Source organism: Strix uralensis, chromosome 1, assembly GCF_047716275.1.
Source record: "Strix uralensis isolate ZFMK-TIS-50842 chromosome 1, bStrUra1, whole genome shotgun sequence".
Taxonomy (NCBI): domain Eukaryota; kingdom Metazoa; phylum Chordata; class Aves; order Strigiformes; family Strigidae; genus Strix; species Strix uralensis.
In genome coordinates this window covers 142,800,988-142,818,810 of record NC_133972.1, presented here as the reverse complement: position 1 = coordinate 142,818,810, position 17,823 = coordinate 142,800,988, and positions in this window count along the sequence as shown.

Here is a 17,823-nt window from a genome sequence, read left to right as displayed (position 1 = left end):
TGAATCACAAGCAGCAACAAAACCTTCGTCTTGCATTCCCATGACTACTTTAGTGACAATTTTAAACTCTGGAGAAATAAAATGTTACTTTCAAGGCCTTTAGATAAAGGATCTATTTCAGGAAAATATTTTTAATATTTGCAGCTAGTGTTTCTCCTCTTTGGCTCTTCTTTCTTTAGTATCAGTTATACCATATTTCCCAACAAACTGCAGCTGCCCTCCAGTTTTGGGGAGCTCTATTTTGCAGCTGTATTTACGATATGCAGGAATTTGAAGGTGTTCCTCACAGTCTGATGCTATTATCCCTAGTCTGATGCTATTATGCAATGGCTCTACTGCTCCACCTTCAGGCCTGGGGCTTATCTTTAAATGCACTTTGTATGGGCCAAAGATTTTTGCATTTCAGAGGCAGAGGTATGTTGAAACGGTGTACATGTCCTGACATCAGTGGAACTGAAAACCTGGCAAGAGATTTTATTGCTATTCGGTTTGAGAATAATTTTATGTTGGAGAAAGTGAAAACATTTATCTGATTTGACTACAAGTGTTTTCCTACATTACTTTGCACTCCCAGGCTATTCTGGTTACATCTGCAAGTGCCTAGGATGATTCTGGAAAATGGCTCGCAGGTGCGTTGCAAGACAAAACAAGCCCTTGCTACCCTGCAGCAGGACTTTGGCATGAGACCCCAGAGTGAAATCACACTTTATCTTAGACATAGCTGAGAAGCTCAAGGACAGAAAGGAGGATGGGACCAGCTGGGAAACACTAAAAGAATCAGCTTGAACACCCACACCCGATTCTACTCAAATGGCCTTGAAATGTGTTTACAGACAAAAGAGCCGTGAATTGTGCTATTTGGCTGTGCTGGGAGTTACTGTAGGAAATCAGTGTAGGAAGCCCAGGGTTAACTTATTACCTTCACAAATCTTAGGAAGTTATTTTTCTTTCTGTTAAAATATTATTATGATAATAAGCTTTTGATAGCAGAGCCTTACCTACATAGCATTAAATTTACTGCTGGCCTTAATTTGGTAACCAGCAAAGTACAAAGAAGGAGCACATTGCAAAGCAAAGCCACGAACCCCTCTGTCTCTGGAACTGCTTGCAAAATAGGACTGATGATTGGACAAGGAATCTGATCATGGACGCAGGGGAGATAAAAATGGTATTTCAGATTCAAAGAGGGCTCTAGCAAGGTGGTCTCATTGCTGGTCAGATCTTCCTGTTTTGCTAGATCAGGAGAGATGGTCATGTCGCCCTTGGCTGGGCACACTGGCAGGAGGCAGCAGTGCGATGAGCACCGGGCACCCCATCGTGCCTGGTTCCGACGACTGTTCATAAGTGCACTTTCTCTGCTGTTTGTTACATGGTCTAATAGGCAAGTGTGAGAGACGTGGTCTAATAGGCAAGTGTGCAGAGTATAAATGCATAACACCCATTTGCCTGCCTTTGCAAGCAGTTCTCACCCAGATGATCTCTTAGACCTCACTTGCTTATCCTGCTAATTAGACTTCTAGTCCTATAGCCTCAGAACCAATGCAGCCTCTGCCAAGAATCAATAAAATGCAAAGCAGCAGGCAGCCGGTATGCAGCCCATTAGATACCAGATGCTCGTGCCAGGGTGCTTTCCTGTATCAGCATACCAAGAAACCTGAGAGGAATATCTGAAAAGGACTCCTTACCTCTAGGGTCTTGCATATCTGTGCAGTGTCCTTGGGACATGGCTTTCCAGAATTGGATGTGATGTGATTTTTATCATCGTTACCACGGAAACTAAGCAACCTGGAATGAGCCAACTCTTGTTATCCCTCAGACCTATGCTGCTCCAGGCACAAGAGAGGCCTGCAGAGTCTCAGAGAGAAAAAGTGCCCAGTGAAGCTGTGAGCCCTCTCCTTAACTTCCATCATCTCAGTGTAAATCACTTTTATCCATTAATTTAAACCTATCAGTTTCCACAGTGTACATGTTATTGGTGTTTGTGCATTTACTGCTGTTTGCTCTTTTAGTAGGTGCACTTTAGGGATACTGAAGTTGTATTTTATTTAAGTATAGGAGTATTTTTGTGAACATATTGGGTTTCCCACACAGGATTCACAAAGAATTTTCAGGACAGCCTTTGTATAGATTATGAACCTACCCTGGACTCATACTCCAGTGTTTAATATTCATGGGGCACCAAAAAACCAGCAGGCCCCACTGATGATTCATAACACAGCCAAATGTGATGCAGCATGGGATGGATGTATGCATCCCATATAATGTGTCCCACATGGTCAGGTTTTCACAAGGGACATCAAAACCTCTGGAGAGTCACTGAGCCTTCACGTGCCAGCCATGGCAAAGCTCTCTGCTATCCCAGGTGCTGTGTGGGATGCAGTGCACAATTATGGTTTGAAACAGGTATTGCTCTGTTGCCTTAATCTTCCTGTTAATAGCTACCACGTACAGCTCATTTTCCCAGTCACTTTCAATCTCAGCTTCAGAGAGGAGAGTTAAACAAGTTTTGCTCTGTGAGGCAACAGAAGGCTTCATTCCTTGCTGCAGGAGAGGACAGGGTGCCTCAGGATAGGAGCAGGAAGGCTGATTCTGTTAACATTCATCAGACGGAAGAGAGGTTAAGGTGCTTTAGGCTCCCATGCAATGAGGACTAGCCGATGTGTTGGAGGTTCACACATCTCTGTGCTCATGTAGCTACATCTGCCTGCTGTGTGTGGTATTCATTCTCCCTTCTCCCTTGCAGAAAACAGCTGAGAGATCTTGAGACACACGCAATGGCATTTACTGCCCTAACACCATCACAGCATGAAGAGCTGCCATGCCCATAGCTGTCTGCTGGCAGTTTGAAAATGTCACAGCCTACCTGAGCAGTTGGGTGGGGCAGGGAGAGAACAGCCCTTTAATTACTCCCGAAGACTGCAGTGCAGTTACCTGTGCCATGTATCCCACCGAGACTCACTGAGCGATCCTGTGGCACGCAGGACTCAGCACATCACAGAGAGCATCACTGCACCAAGCACATACATGGTGGAAAATTCCCAATGCATTCTCAGGGAAGCAGTAAGAAGCTCTTCTGTAAAAGACTGTTGTTCGTGGAGATGCTTCATTTCATGTCCGATAGTATGAACCTGAAGGAAATAATTTTGAAACCACATCCACGCAGGCATGTGAAGCAGACTGGAATCTAAATAACATACCTGCCCTCAGCGCAAGCTCTCCCTGCATATGCCTCAGTAACTGACCCCTTCACAATATTTTTGTGGGGAGGTGTACACATCAGGAAAGATGGTGAGGGAGAATTCCTCTCTCTAGAACTTTGGGCAAGCGTGGTTCTGCATGAGATCTGCAAAATTTCTACTGTTAAAAAAGGAGGAGGGAAAAGAAAGTGAGATAGCCCTCGCAGCTGGTTCCCCTCTACCTTGGCTAATGTTTGCACGGGAGCTGGGAGACGTCAATGGGGCTCAGAGAATCATTAACTGCCCCTGCTAAGTTTCATGGCCCCAAGGTCACAGAGCAATGGTGCACTGGAAGACTACAGGAGTGCAGCAAAACAAGTCTGTTGGTGCTGGGGGGACCAGAGCACCTTGTCCATGAAAGGCAGAGCTCTGCGCACACCTATCAAGCTGCAGCCAGGTTTGCTCCTGGGATTCTTCATCCCTAATGCTGGCACTGCACAAGGATGTGAACGTTGGACCTCCTAAAAGCTGTTTCTTTAATTTTATTTTTTATTATTATTATTTTTATTTTATTTTTTCTCTTTTATTGCAGTTCCAGGGAAAAATTAGCCCTAGATGTCTAATTGTTGTCACCATCTTCTAAATTTCTAACAACTGGGTCTAGTTGCCTTGTGTTCAAGGTCTTGTTTTCCTGACTGGACAACATGCCTCCTGCTCTCTCATTAGTACCTGTGTTGCTGGGAAGATTAAACCCAGCTCTCCCCACAAATACCTGGCAGCTCCCTCACTTGCAGTGCAATTAATGAAGACTTTTCTCCTGGATGAGAGCAGAAAGTCACCTCCTTTCCTCATGACCTTGAGCACATGCAGAGCCTTTATCTGAGGTCACTTGTTTATTGTAGTCCACAAAGCACAAGCAAGGATTGTCCTCAGTGTGGGACTCATATTTTGACTGTATTTGTCACTCCCCAGCTCAGGTGAAGATAAAGACCATTTGGGGAGGAGGAAGACAGTTTCACCTCCCCACAAACTGTGTGCCCTCACCAATGAACAGGTAGTTGTCTGCTTTCTCTAAGGACATCCCCTCTCCTACCTCCCTGACTATGAGTCAAACTCCACCTATGGCCCCCTGCAGAGCTGGCATCCTATTTCCAAGACAGAGCTCTAGCTTTTGTGCTGCTTTGAGCTGTGCCTGGTGCCTGAGGTTCCCGAGCTGGGGATGAGTCACAGCACTGCAGCACAGCTACCCTGCAGTGTCCTGTGCTCAGGGCTTCATTCCCCAGACATCAGCTCAAGGCCACTACACCTTCCTTGTGTTCCCTACCCTCCCTCTTTCCTCATAACATGACCTGGTGCATGGCATCCGTGTGCACTGACTGACATCCAGCCAGATGGGAAGGTCTCAATCTTAGTATTTACAAACTTAAAGGTCAGTACATCTCACTTGGCATGAACAGAAAAAACACACCAACCTTGTAGGAAGACTGATGCGTTACTGTGTGTAAGTTTGCTTTTGTGTAATGTAAGCATGATCCTGAATTTTCAAGGCTTGCTCTCACCTGCTTTATTATTGCAAGGAAGATGCAGTTGTAAGATGCTGCCAGCATGCAATGCCCTCGTATAATGTAATTAACATTTTGACCACTGGATGTTACTGTTGCTCCAAACATCTGCAGGGGAATGCAGGGTAAAGACTGGCAATGCAATCTTCTAATTTTTTTAACCTAGAATCTAGCTAAATCAGACAGTGACCTGTGGATAGGTAGATCACCTATTTATTGCCTGCCCATCAACTGAGGAAGAATAGTTAGAAACTTGTTATTCAGATATAAGGGATTGTCTGCATCCAGCAGCATGCAAGCAAATGATTAAATTCATGGTACTGGACTGAGTTTTTAGTAATGAAGAAGCAAGTGATTTTTCAAACCATTAGCCTTGGAAATTCTAGCACGTTGCCCAGGACAGTTAAATGGTTTTGTATGTATTATACTAGTGGTACACAAAGCTCAGAAATATATCACATTTTTTAGGTACCTTTGAACACTTACACTGCACTCTACTCATTAATCCACCTCCCCTAGAACAATTGGTAAGCCTGATGTGTAAGCAATCTCTTTTAAAAAAATGTGGTTTTATCATTATTATTATTATCATATGCAAATATTTTTGAACACTTCCCAGATCTCTGATTATTTTTGCACTCTACTACATGCCTCCCCCCAGCCTTTCTGTATGGATCCCACACATTTTGTGCACTCAGCTTTCACTGATGTATCCTAAAGCAAAGTCTTCCTATCAGATGAGCACAGTTGGTACAGCTGAGATGTGCCCAAAGCAATTCATCATTTATTGATTGGCACCTCTGTGGAACACTTCCTTTGTGCATACTGTGTTGCAAGAGCTCCTGTTTTCATCTTCCCCAAACACGGAGAAGATCCTTTTAAATATGCATGATAATTCTTTCACCCATAGGTGGACACCATACAGGTGGGCAATATGTCCAGCTATAGGTGGACATAACCATTACTACACTCTACTGAAGCTGACAGAAATTCAGTATGTGGCTGCACACCAGGTAACAACAAAGATGGTTCTGTGGTTTTTGGTGTTTCCCTTTGATTCCTCATATATTGCAGGAAACATCCAGGAAGTGCTTTTTTATAGTATCATCTTATCTGTAGACCCAGTAACTTATTTATGTATTACCTTATCAATCCACAGTTTCAGTATCTCCAAGTAGGCATCTCAAAGAACAGGTTTTGCACACTTTTCAGAAATCTCCATGTGATTTCTGAGCCAGTTTGTCATGTCTGAAGATACACCTTGCTTGAAATGTGAGGTAAAACTCCTCCTTGAGATGTGAAAATTATGAATGTTCATAGACAGTACTCAGATAAGAAACTACTCATGGGGAATTCACATGGCCTATTTTAGCTGCTTAATGTAAATGATTAAAGCTCTAATGTGTCCCATTTAGGTTTAGACATCACCAAGTTTGACATCCTGCTCATAAGTAGGTCATCTAGGCTCTCTTTTAGTCAGCGGTGGGGAGAGAGACACCTCCAAAGGGGTGAGCCAACTGATCTATGGACAAAACCTAATCCAGAAAGATATGAAACTCCCTTTTTGTGTTGAATGGCAAAGGGAAGGCTTCATCACTGTGCATACCAAAGCAACATGGAGTTATTAAAAAAAAGAAAAAAGTTTTCTCTTTTGACTCAATGTTATCACTTAAACCATAGTTGTCCAAAAATTCTCCTTTAATTCTGAACTACTTTCTTTACCTCATCCTGAGAAATTCTTAGAGACTTGATACGGAAAATAGTTTCTTTATCAACATTTCCCTCTCTCCATTTTGTATGCAGCAGTTTCTGCCCTGTGCCTGGAAAACTGCTAGTGGGCTCATGGGATATTTTAACACAGAAAATATGGGAGTTTTTTAAATTGACATGTAAAGGTGCTGGGACCATTTCTGTTCAACAACTTTATTGATGATCTGGATAAGGACATAGAGTGTATCATCAGTTCACAGATGACACCAAGTTAAGCGGGAGTGTCGATCTGCATGAAGATAGGGAGGCTCTACAGAGAGACCTGGATAGATTGGATCGGTGGGCCAATGTTAACGGGATGAGCTTCAACAAGGACAAGTGCCAGGTCCTGCACTTGGGCCACAACAACCCCGTGCATCACTAGAGGCTTGGGGAGGTGTGGCTGGAGAGCTCTCTGGAAGAAAAGGATCTGGGGGTTCTAATTGACAAACAGCTGAACATGAGCCGGCAGTGTGCCCAGGTGGCCAAGAAAGCCAACAGTATCCTGGCTTGTGTTAGAAATAGTGTGACCAGAAGAAGTAGGGAGGTGATAGTGCCCCTGTACTCTGCATTGGTGAGGCCACACCTCGAGTATTGTGTCCAGTTTTGGGCACCTCAATGCAAGAGAGATATCGAGGTGCTGGAGCGAGTGCAGAGGAGGGCAACGAAGCTGGTGAAGGGCCTGGAGAACAAATCCTATGAGGAGAGATTGAGGGAGCTGGGACTGTTTAGTTTGAAGAAGAGAAGGCTAAGGGGAGACCTTATCACTCTCTACAGCTACCTGAAAGGACATTGTAGAGAGGTTGGTGCTGGTCTCTTCTCACAGGTAATTAGCAATAGAACAAGAGGGAATGGTTTTAAACTGCAACAGGGGAGGTTTAGACTGGACATTAGGAAAAAAATTTTCACAGAAAGAGTGGTCAGACAGTGGAATAGGCTGCCCAGGGAGGTGGTGGAGTCACCATCCCTGGATGTGTTTAAGGGTCGTTTAGATGAGATGCTGGGGGATATGGTGTAGGGGAGAACTTTGTAGAGTAGGGCTGATGGTTGGACTTGATGATCCCAAGGGTCTTTTCCAACCTGAATGATTCTGTGATTCTTTGAAATGTGCCTTCATATTTGAACCTCCTAATATAATTCTGCTTGCTTGCTAGGGCAGAGGAGTCCACACCTTTGCTATGCACTTGCCTGTTGTTATGATTTACACACTGGATTAACATGAGGGATAATAAATTAACAAAGCGTAGCTTCATAGTGCATAATCCTTGGTGCTTTAAATTAAAACTGTCTGCTGTGGCCAGGAGAGTGATCAGAGCAGAACTTTACCCTGCAGGCACATTTTTCACCACCCCATCTGTTGCCCCAGATACTAGGGATGGAAATGCCCATTTTGCTAATTTTTCTTTTACAGGATCATTTTTTTTTTCTCCTTTAAAAAGGTTTTTCTTATATTTTCTTTCGTGAGACTGTTGCAAGTGACATATGAAATACAACATGCAAGCCAGGGCACAGAAGTGGAATGCATGCTACAAGCCAGAGCAGTATAAAATATTCAAAGAATGAATACATGCGTATTTAGGTCAAGTAAAATGAGGGATCCCTGCAGTCACTTCCTTTCTGTGACTTGAACACATTGTTACTTCTTAGTATTTATTTGCCTGTGATGTCTTCTTCTTTTAGCTCTTTTCAGCTGAAGAGTTGGTGGCCTGGCATTTGGTCCCTGGAATCTTTTCCATATGATCAGCCTCCATCCCATGCCAATTCTCTTTCCAACAGCTTGAGGAAGCAATCTTACACTGTTGTAACCTGGTATATAAAACATGCAGGATACCCAGAGTGGAATAGACCAAGTTTAAAGCATCAAATTGCCTGATCTCCCTGAATTTAATCAGGAACTAGTTTCTTGATTTCTTTGGAATTCCCCCATGAGTTAATCAAAGTGAACTCTTAGCCAGATTAGCTCTGGAAGGTTTGGAGATGTGAGTCCAACTGCAGGCCAGAGTAGCATCTACAACAGCTTTATCTACAAGAGCTTTGCTTTTCCCTGTCCCTTTCTCCTCTCTCCAGGACTACAATTTCCTGCTATAGGCTGGAAAAGCATCTGTTCTGGGAGAAGATGGAAACAAAGGATGCAAATTATTGTGAAATATTTGCCTTTTATTAAACCCATCTGATCCTGCATTCTGGCATATGCAGAGTCTCTTTTGAGACTACCTAACTGTGTAACATTCCCTACACACACTTTTGCTCTTTTTTCCCCACATATTTTCTATGTGAGATTGCAGCAGTGATGAGCCTCTTTGCCACAGCTGAATCTTGCTCAGAGTGACCCATATATGAGAGTTCAGATGAGAAAAGCTCAAACTGCTCATTTCCCATAGCAGTTTACCTAGTCATGGAATGAAAACGGCTAGATCAATAAATATACGTACTGAGTTTTCTAATTTGCACACAGAAATACAAGTCAAACTCAGTGAATGTCTGAAAGCTGAATGGTTGGAGACTTGCACTGATCATTTCGTGTAACTTTCAGATATTTATTCCTGAAATATTTCTGTGCTGTATTTACAGCTAAAACTTTGTAGTTCTCTCCTACCTCAGGTAGAAAGCCAGCATGGATCAAATACCTATCTTGACTTACACAGATGTAAGATCTCTGTAGGATCTGAACATCAAATGGCAATGTCCAGGCTTCAGGTTGTATCAGCTGGTGCTGAGAAAGAGACGGTTGTGGGACGTCTCTTGTTAGATCTTAGCAATGTGTAAAATGAGGATGGGGAAAAATGTCCCTAGTTTTCCTGATCTCCCATTCCATCACAAACCACATGTCCACCTGCTACGTCTAGAAAAGAAGAGCCTGGGGCATTCAATCATTTCAGGTCCAGATGCTCTGAAAGTGGTTGCTTCTAACACTCCCTTGGGCAGTCTGCTCCATACCCCGTAGGGTTCTGCCTGCTGTCCCCTGCAGAAGTCCCTGAAGCTTTCCAGGCCACCGCAGCTGAAAAACTGCTCTCTGGTGGGTACAGGTCTCCCACCCTCAAAGGCAGGTAAGTGATATCAGATTCCTGCTGGTTCAGGAGAGAATCATTGGCCTCCACAACTGGGCAGGTTGCTTCCCCTTCCCAAGGCAGTTGTTGGGAAGCAGTAGGTGGTGGCTACTCTGCCCGTGAGGAGTCTTGTGAAACATCAAAGTTAACCTCTGGGTCAGGATTTTCCTGTCTGATTCTGCACACTCTCTAATTTCTCCTTTCTTCAGACCTAACTTAGGCTCCATCTCATTTACAACATGTGACTGCTCACCTCCAAATTGCTGATGTTTAAGTAATACAATAAGCACTGTAATGTCAGTATATTTAATATATAGGGGGGGGCCATCTGTCCCCTCTCTGGCTTTCAATGTGCCTGTTGTCTTCTCCATTACTGTTTCTTTATCACCACACACAGTACATAGCATAACAAGAATAAAATGAACGCAGCCTCATTCATTGGAGTTTTTCTGCCTCTTTTCACAGGCGTTACCATTTGTAGAGAAGAATGGGGAAGGAGAGCTTGCTCTATATGTATTTCCGTCCAGTGCTGCTGGATATGATCCCAGCACTGTTGTGCGGAGTCGTTCCTCGGGGTCTCTGTGCAGGGAACTTCAAAGGGGTGAGGGAAGATGCTGGGCTGCCCATTGAGATACCTGTCCTCACTTGACATTAAAGCCACATTAATAGCACAGCCCCTCTACACAGTCCAGATACGGTGGCAGATGTGTTTAGCAGTGGGAGCAATAGTAGCAATAACACGTATTTTGTGGGTTTTTTTGCCAAGGACAGACCAGCTCCTCTAAATGGATTACTTTAATATACAAGGATAACCCCTTGGGTTTTCACACTCCCTTGCAAAGAAGAGTAAGCAGTATGTTACAAAGCTCTTCACAGTAGCTTATCTAAACCTGTCTTTGCCTAATCCCCCAGTTTTAGTCTTGAAATTAAAATACGCTTTCTTTCTCCTTTTATTGTGAATTAGCCTGCTGAAGATTTGGGAAAATTTTAATTCACACTAATGAGATACAGTTCTCTTATGGCTGCTATCTGTCCAAGGAGATTAGGAGAAGGTGGAGAAAATGATGTTTCTAAATGGGGATGAAAAAAATGAACCTCCTTGACAGGGTGCTGGGCACATCCTCTTCCAGAGCACAGCTGGCTGTGTCCAAGGTCAGCTCCTCTGCTGATAAGGGCTGTTGTGAAGAAATAGAGAAGAGAGGGCCTGCTCCTCCTGCCTTGTGGGAGCTGTTTTTTACCTGAGGCTTTACCCCTGGTCCCTGTCTATGCTATAGCCCCCACAGCACTGTGCTGTGCTGCAGTGATGCCTGCTCCGGGCTCCTGCTGCTGTGATTCTGGCCCTGACCCAGCTCCTCCAGCTCAGCTTCCCGGTTCACCCTTGGACATGTTTTGCTGCTGCGGACTTGCTTGGTGACCACAAAGCTGTGCCTGATCTTGATCACTGCCCCAGGCCTGATCCTGTCCCAGACTGGCGGCTCAGCATCCTGGCTCCTTGTCAGTGCAGGCTCTGTCTCACTGGCTGTGCTGCCACAGAGCAGCACTGCAGTCCTCACAGCACCCTGATTCACTTCTGGGCCTTCCAGAGAAGGATTTAACCCACTTCGTTAATATACCCTCCAGTTCAAAACTCAAGTGAGTCTGAATTGGCTTTGTGTGGCCATGTGATGAAGCTGTTTCTGCGCAGCTCATTATTTCCAATGAGTAATAGCAGATTTGTCAATATTTATACTGCATCCTCAGTAAAAGTCAGCTTGTTTAAGCTGAAGTCAATATAAACTACACTGATTCATGCTGGTTGAAAAATCTGTCCACATTTTTTAAACACTTCAGTCGGGTTAAAATCCCTTCACCTTTAGAAGAAGAAACATCTTGTGTTAATATCTCTGTGTTAATATTTTCCCATTATGTAGATCAGAGACTTGGGGAAATGACATTAGCACTTTCCTTCAGCACCGTTTATAGCTTTTGACAGCTTCCTGACATTGATAAAGCATGTTATGAAAAGCACAGTCAGCAGGCTGAAGACACTGACTGAATTATGTTTTTATTAAAAGGACTATTCAGCTGTCATGCAATGTCACATGTAAATATCATCATGGGCTTCTAGTGAAGCAATGTCATATATGCAAACAGACTCTGTTTCTGCTGTTGCCTTTGCAGTGGCTGTAAGGATACCAAACCATCAAGAAAGAAGGGTATGGGGGTCCTGAGACCCAAATTCGCCCCTCCTGGTTTGTGGGTGACCCTGAGCGAAGGCACAGGACATATGAATTCCCAAGCTGTATGAGACTGGTGTGATATCCACCTTCCAGATGGATATATCAAGTACTAAACAAATATTTAGAGCCACTATTTTTACTCCATTTCTCATGTGAATAAATGCTCTCATACTTGACTCTGAACTCTGTTGTGATGCATTACGTGGAGATTATTCGGACATCTCCCATTGCAGCGTGTACTTCATGAAAAGCAAAGATACTCTGCATACTGGACTCACCACCAAAACTCTGTCTCATGGAGGCACATCCTGACTAGTCCAGGGACTGATTAAGTGTAGTTGTGCAAGCCTGGGACTCATGCTGCTGTCCATATTTATGCTGCTTCTTGGGTAGATTTTACAATTCAATTGTAAACTGCAATTCAGTTCCTTCCTCTACAGTTACATTAGTGAAAATCCCAAAGGTAGGTACTTCAGAGTTGACCTGGAGTCACTGCAGTGATGTGGCACAGCAGGTTCTTCAGCCTGCCATGACACAACAGGGTGATAGACAACAAGAGGGACAGCAATAGAGTAGCATGATTGACTGGGCCTGCAAAATGTGTTTCCATTTGAATCTAGCATTGTTTTGTCCGTAGAAATGATAGCAATAAGCTTGTAGTAGTGATCTAAAAATGGTAACTAATGCATTTGGAAAATGAGTTCTGAGAACAAAGCATCAGATCTGTGGTGAGCAGGTCTTGCAGCCTGATGTGTGAGCTATAGCATTTGGTGTTTTTTCTCTAAGTCCCACTGACTCCCAGTTCTTGATTATGTATGACATTCACCTCGATTTTTCGTCTTTTCTTTATGGAGTAGAGTTAATTAAGCTGTTCTGACTCTCATGTGCACACGATCTAGATGAGGACAGCACCATGTCATTAAAATGTCCCAGGAGGCAGAAAGATGAGTCTGAGGACATGATCAGTGTACTCCCTCAAGCTTCTGTATCGGAAAAGAAAGTGAAAAGAATCAGAATGATATCAAGCACCATTTTTTTAGCCATTTTCATGATTTTGGAGATTTTATCTTGTCTTCAACAGTGGCAATAAGGTGGCTGTTTAGTGAGAGAGTGTGAACCTGGCCACGTTGTGCTGTTCACTTGTCCAGCGCAGCCAAGTACATTAATGCTGTAAAAGGGTACACTCTTGCCAATTCCTTTTAGTATTTATAGTCCTGTTGTCAATGAAGAAGAAAAGACAAGCCATGTAAGAAGCCTTATGAGAAAGGAAGACTGTTGGGGCTTTGTCTTTTTTTCTCCCCTACCAGAGCCACCTCAGGGCACCTTCCTCTGGCTGCTGGTCTCACGGGTTGTTTCTGCCCTCTGGTCTGCTGTTCTCTCCTTTCCTCCTGCTCTGGGTGAGGGATCCATATGGTCTGCAGGCTGGGAGGTTGCAAGCAATGCATGATGAGCAGCAAGAAGGGAATTCACTGCCGGCAGACCAGGCTGCTGAACCACAGCCCCTGTAAACATTCATTGCACAGCACCTGGAGGTGCTCTGGGGGGATACCCATAAACATCACATGGAAGGTACCACCGTTTTCCCTGGCTTTGATAAATGAGTATGTGTCCCTTCCAAATGTTGTCCGATGACTGTGAGACAACGTAATTGCAGTGAGGTGGCAGTTGCTACAGAAACAGGTCGCTGGAAGAGCCAAGCAATTAGGCAAGAAAAAGTCAAAGAAATCATCCATGTGTAAACTGACTTCCTAAACATACACACCTCCTCTTATTGTATGCCCTTGTGTGCAGATAAATGGAGCATGTAAATAGGTGGAGTATTTATCATCAGGCAGTTCGAGATGTTCTTTATTTTATTTTTTTGGGAGGGGGGAATGTACATCCTCTTTAAAAATGAAAGAAATGACCACTTAGAGACAGAGGAATCTTTGCTAAAAGGCCTGTCTTCCCCCAGTCTTATTTATTATTTAGTTCCTCAGCTGACATATTTAATACTGAAAGGCACTTGGAGACTCTAGTTTGAAAGAAATATGTTGCACAAAATCAAGCTTCCTCAGAGGAGCAGGAAACATCTTCAAAAGTTACTTGCTTTTTCACAATTAAATAAACCTCTATATTACTGCTCTGTTCAATAAGGAAAAAGAACGTGCGGCACGTCTTTAATTTCTTCAAGATGCATGCTATATGGGTAGCCTGATTCCCCTCTCATTTTCTGTTTTGGTAACAGTGAAAACTTCACAACAGTGAGTTGACTCTGATTCTTGGTACACACAAGAAGAGAATTAGGCATGTTATCTGTGATATTTTCTCTTAACGCTGAAATTGGGTGGAGACACGAAGCCACATACTGATTTACTTCATAAACCCTAAGGATAAAGCATAGCAGAGCTGCAAAAGAAACTATGAACTTTGTCCTAGGCTATTTTAAGTCGACAGCAGTAGGTAATACATTAAGTGGAGAGCACACTGGAGACACCACTGTGCACTATCATCACAAGAGAAATAAAAATACAGAGTTCAGTGTTCAGGGAGAACAGCTGCAGATATTAGTTCTTCACCCAGGTAAGCAGGTACTGGTTCCAAGCTGAGCAACAAAACCATTCACATGCCTCTTTCTTTCACAGCAAACCAAAATATTGCTCATAAAACTACTGTGAAGACCTTGGTTAAATGATTAATTGTAGATATTTTAGGAGGTGAATTGCAGGACATGCTGTCTTATGGCTTTTGAGCTCACTCTTTTATACCCTCAAACTATGGCACCTCAGGATCTGTGTGCATGTAGGGGGGCTGTCATGCATTGACTTCTGGTTGTGTGGAAGGGGGTACATACAAAGCCTTTCAGCAGAAGAAGGAAGAACAGGCAACTGGCTATTTTCTGAGACCTTCTTACTGGTGCTGAGGATGTTATTATTTATTGTGTTTTGCATGCTCCTGGGGCTTTACAGAGCGGATTAAAAGTTTGCCCTTTGTAGTAGTCCCTTACTGCAGTACAAAGTGAGTGGCATTAAGTGTAACATGTCATTGCTTCAAGCCACGAGCCCAACACACCCACCTGGTAGAGGTGTAAAAGGACAAGGCTGTGACCAAAGTTCTGGCACGCATTGTGGGGTCCTGCCTGTGGGAATCTGACCAAGATCCCCCAGCTGACATCTTTGACTCTGAGGATGAGGGAAATAAGGGTAACTGTCAGTTGGAGTGTCCAAGTGTGGTTATGGCGCTGTGAGGGAGAAATGGAGCAGCTGGGACTTGAAGCATATGCAAAAGAGGGGAACAAGCGCACACATGAGGGGTTGGATGGGTGTGTGAATAGCTACATTACAGAGGGAGACACAGAGGTTAAACAAATCCAGATTGTAGCTCTATCCCTGGCTGTACTGCACACCAGGACTTCTGGAAAGAGCTTTACATTATTTATCTCCAGACACTTCCAGTTAGCACCAAGAGGCAGCCACTCTGCAGTGTGGTACATCAACATGCCTGCAATGACTCTCCTCCAAAATCACAAAGGAAAGCCACCTTGCTAACAGCACGCCAGGAATGCTCAACAGCCTCTGCTGCCATGAAGGGAGCAGAATCTGTACTGAAACCAAGTCTGGCTACTAATCAGATTCATACCAAAATTCAGACTGTTTATTTAGTGAAGTAATGGAAATGAAAAATGTGTAATGCAAAAACACAGTTTTGGGAGAGTAGGGGGATTTTTCAGGCACAGAGGTTTCACAGCTATTCACCCAGTTTGCATTTATGTATTGATCTAGACAGCTGCTGCTGTTGCAGTGAGGACTGAGACTGGAGCTCTCAAAGCATCAACTGAGCACATCTGGAGCTGAAAGAAAGAGCTGAGAGATGCAAATTTGAACGAGGGTGTAAACATCTATATGCGGCCCAGTTAGTGCTGTAGGAAGGCAGGGTACTACTGTAACTGGCACAAGTTCTCCTTAAGGTTACTGGTCATGTAACTCCAAGCACACTGCCTGCAATTGGCCAGCGGTGTTTCTTTATTGTGGCTTACATGCACACCCCCTCAGTGATTGCATGGGCAAATAAGAACACCCTCATGCTTGCATTTAGCACGTGCACCGATGTATAATTCAGGCACAAAATATACAGGCTTTTGCAAATAAAACAAGTACTGGGATTTTCTCTTTGAAGGGAGAAAAGGTAAAACTGGAACCCGCTCAGTCTGGGGATGGCAGGTGGCTGACTTCGCAGAACCACATCTGTGCCTTCTTGATGCTGATGAGCAGGGAAGTGGCTGCCACATTTTTGAGAACTTCTGGTGGATGTTTAGGTTCACCGAGAAATCAGATAAACACTGTGCTGCTTTTAAACAAATATATATATGGTAGGAAAAGAACAGAGGAGGCCTGCTTTATCTTTTTTATTGTGGCTGAAATAGGAAGGTTGGTCTGTCTTCTTTAGGGAAATTTCGAGGCAGCATTTTTGCAAGGAGTTTCAAAGTGAGCTTTGTAAGATCAGGTAGGGACTATGTTAAGATGTAGCATAGTTGGTTTCACAACAGTCTGAAAGAAAAACTAACTTACACAATTTATATCTGATTTGTGGATCTCGTGTGTTGGAAACACACTTCTAAGTGAGATTGTGATGGAACTGCCTACTGGCTGGGTAATGGCAGCAGGGAGTAGAGAGTGTTACTAGTAAAAGATTAATGAGATGAATGAATCTTTAATCTCAGTGTTTATGGTCTAATTTGTTGCTCTTATTTTCACTTTACATTGGCTAGCTCAGTGAAATGCCTTATCAATGAAAACAGTGACATGCTTAGAAGCTTGAAACAAAGATTATCTCTCTTCAAGAGGCTATATGCTACATTATCGAGGAACTACAAAGCTTGACTTTTTGTTTGCAAAATAGGAAAGGAAGAAGTGTCTACTAAGGGAATTTAAAGGCTGGAGTTCTATGCTTTGTGCTATAAAATCAAGGGAGCATGCTTTTGCAATAGTCTTTTTCTGCTTCTAAAATCCATAAACAATTTGCATCAGTTTCAGTTAATTGGGTCATTCCTTTTTTCTTCTCCCGTGTAACCTTTTAATTGAACTCCTATATAATTTTTCTGGCTCCAGTTCTGGGTTTTTTTGTCTGCTTCTAGCAAATTATAAATAATCTTTGTGTTTTGATTTACCAGTAATAAAGTAGACCTGATAATACCTAGTCATCTCACAAGAGTACACTGAAAGTTAACTACAATTTGAAAAGCAGTCCTAGATCCTCTGGTTCTTAATTACCATATAGTAACTATACAGCACTGCAGCCTTAAAAATAATTTAGTAATGAGTTACTGAAGGCATGACCTCATTTTACTCCTAGTACCAAATTTTAGAATGTGAACATGTTCCATTTAGTCCATTTTCTGGAATAGAGTATTTGTGACTGACTAATTAGCAGCAGCTAATTGACATGGATGTAGTTTAGCTAAAGCTTTATCTACAGTATATTTTACTATAGCAGTAAAGGCTCTTGTTGCAGATGGTAATACATGTGGCAAGAAAGGACTGTGCTCCCCAATCGATATATTTATGCCATAACTGGAAACAGCTCAGAGGCTTGAGAACACTTTATCACATCATTCTTGGAGCTATAATTGAGCAAACGCTATCAAAGGAAGTTGTGGTACAAAAGTAAGTAACGAGAAGTTAGAAACACTTCTGCTCACAAGAGAAAGTAAAGAGTGGGGGTGGGAAAGGGATGGGAGGGAGGGAAGGAGAAATAGAGTATTCCTAGATATACATGAATTTTAGTAACTTTGAAAATGGGAAAAGTAGTGACATTAACATCAAATTAATAGTTGCATTATACCATTGTCTTTCATATTACAAAGCTTATAGCATTTGTGCATCTGTGTGCACATCTATGCCAAACTTGCATCTCATGCAAAATGAGCCTTGTTGCAAGTTTTGGGGTCTTAATTAACATAAGCATGTAGATACCCTTCCTTCACTGTGAAATGATGAAATAACCAGGAGACAGACAAAATCCAAACCCATGGGGTGCTCTAGCTCTCCCTCTAGTGCCTCTGCAGCAGATTTAACACGGGGTTTGATTTTTT